Source organism: Sinocyclocheilus rhinocerous, unplaced genomic scaffold, assembly GCF_001515625.1.
Source record: "Sinocyclocheilus rhinocerous isolate Xijiao unplaced genomic scaffold, SAMN03320098_v1.1 scaffold1246, whole genome shotgun sequence".
Taxonomy (NCBI): domain Eukaryota; kingdom Metazoa; phylum Chordata; class Actinopteri; order Cypriniformes; family Cyprinidae; genus Sinocyclocheilus; species Sinocyclocheilus rhinocerous.
In genome coordinates, this window is record NW_015630543.1 from 900,444 (window position 1) to 902,603 (window position 2,160).

Genomic DNA, 2,160 nt, shown 5'->3' on the forward strand with positions numbered 1-2,160 from the left:
CTGGATCCACTCCTCTCCTATCAACGAGAGGAACATCTGTATCTCCTCAACAGACAACGAAACAACCATTTTTTGGTTGTTAACAAAAGGTGCGCTCGTTCAAAACAGTTGCGTGCGATCCTTCACTGGCTGTGCTGATTAAAATCTAGCGGCTATGTTATGTCTCATGTTGCAAGTTCAGTGACGCCGGTAGTGACGATTCTCTCCGGCCAATCAGTGATCAGCAGAGTTTACACGTCACATTTTGGAATTGGTTGGTACGGTTTGGAACCTCAACCGAGGTGGTACTGAAAAAAGTACCAGGTACCAGGCACTGTACCCAGTGGAAAACCCCCCAAAAGTGAACCATGCCATGGAAAAGCACCATAGCAGACAGTCAGTGGCAGTGTGACAGCAAGCTGAGACCATCATTAGTGACAGTCTTTTGCCCAAACAGGGACTTGAATCCTGGACCCTCAGATTAAAAGGCTGACGCTCTACCGACGGAGCTATCCGGGCTCTTGTGCACTACAAGTCTGCAATGTTTTATATAAGAGCAGTTTCCCCTCAAGCCGCCCAGCAGAAGCGCATTTGCCACATGCGCTATGGGATGAGGGTCACAAGGAATTACGGCAGAGAGACCGAAGGCAAAAGGTCTTGGATGGCACAATTATCGGCACAAGAAGCTAAAGCAAAAGGGCAAACCCCACCCGTAGTCGGCAGGGTTCGAACCTGCGTGGGGAGACCCCAATGGATTTCGAGTCCATCGCCTTAACCTCTCGGCCACGACTACGCCTGGCTGCAGTCTGTCAGCTCTCTTGGTTGCAGGCAGGCAAGACAGGAAGCCACCAAGCTTCAGACACAAAATCCAGCTGAAGGATGAGGTGGCTAAAAGGAGCGTCCCTGCTGCAAAAGGCTGCCGTGACCCAGATTTGAACCGGGGTTGTTGTGGCCACAACACAAAGCACTAACCACTATATGATCACGGCGTGCCACTGGCCCACAGCTGCAAAATGGTCCAGCGGCGTGTTTTTCCGTTGCAGAGGCGGAGAGCAAAAGCATGCTTTGCATCACTGCAAGTTTCCTAGGTCTCTCTTATCTGTCTAACTCAGTTCACTTCATGAGTGCTTTTTCCTAGCGAGCTGTCCATCAGGCTCATGTGTGCCAAACAAGGGAGATGCACAAAAACGTGGGGCGTTGTGGGTCTCCCGGAGCAGGACTGAACACCGCTCTAGTAGTGAGTCAATGACAGAGCTGGACTGGCGTGACAGTAAGCTGAGGCCGCCAACAATATGAAAGCCATCCGCCCAAATAGGGACTTGAACCCTGGACCCTCAGATTAAAAGTCTTATGCTCTACCAACTGAGCTATCTGGGCTCTTCCACAAAACACTGGTCTGTTACGTTTTATATAACAGCAGATTCCCCACAAACCGCCTAGCAGAAGCTCATAAAACATTACGGTAGATAGAGCAAAGGTCTCGGTAGGCACAATTATTGGCACAGAAAACTAAAGTGAAAGGGCGAGCGCCACCCGTAGAAGGCAGGGTTTGAACCGAAAGAACATTTTAGTTTTTTTGAATGAATGAATGATGCATTTATACAGCGCTTTATTGTGTATTGCTGTACACCCAAAGTGCTTTGCAATCATGTGGGGGGTCTCTCCTCAACCACCACCAGTGTGCAGCATCCACCTGGATGATGCGACGGCAGCCACGGGACAACGGCGCCAGTGCGCTCACCACACACCAGCTACAGGTGGAGGGGAGAGAGAGTCATAGAGCCAATCAAGTGGATGGGGATTATTGGCACAGGAAACTAAAGCAAAAGGGCAAACCCCACCCATAGTCAGCAGGTTTCGAACCTGCGCAGGGAGACCCCAATGGATTTCAAGTCCATCTTCTTAACCTCTCGGCCACAACTACGCCTGACTGCAGTCTGCCAGCTCTCTTGGTTGCAGGCAGGCAAGACAGGACGCCACCAAGCTTCAGACACAAAATCCAGCTGAAGGATGAGGTGGCTCGTATCTAGTTGGAAACGGTTACTTGCATTGGCTTTGTTGCTGAACAAGCGTCCGGATGCGGTACACAATGGAAGTTCTTGATTAGTTCTGTAGGAGTGAGCTGGAGGCTTTCGTAGAGTTCTGAAGTCCACAGCGAATCGACAAAGTTACTTGAAGATA

General features: G+C 50.2%; 3 non-coding genes across 3 annotated transcripts; all 3 read right to left on the reverse strand.

Moving 5' to 3' along the window:
* Positions 1 to 425: 425 nt before the first annotated feature.
* On the reverse strand, positions 426 to 498 carry trnak-uuu (transfer RNA lysine (anticodon UUU)). The gene has a single exon. It is a non-coding gene; the product is annotated as a tRNA-Lys (tRNA).
* A 192-nt stretch (positions 499 to 690) lies between these two features.
* trnas-cga (transfer RNA serine (anticodon CGA)) lies at positions 691 to 772 on the reverse strand. Its single transcript has one exon. It is a non-coding gene; the product is annotated as a tRNA-Ser (tRNA).
* Positions 773 to 1,283: 511 nt separating this feature from the next.
* On the reverse strand, positions 1,284 to 1,356 carry trnak-uuu (transfer RNA lysine (anticodon UUU)). The gene has a single exon. It is a non-coding gene; the product is annotated as a tRNA-Lys (tRNA).
* Positions 1,357 to 2,160: the final 804 nt, after the last annotated feature.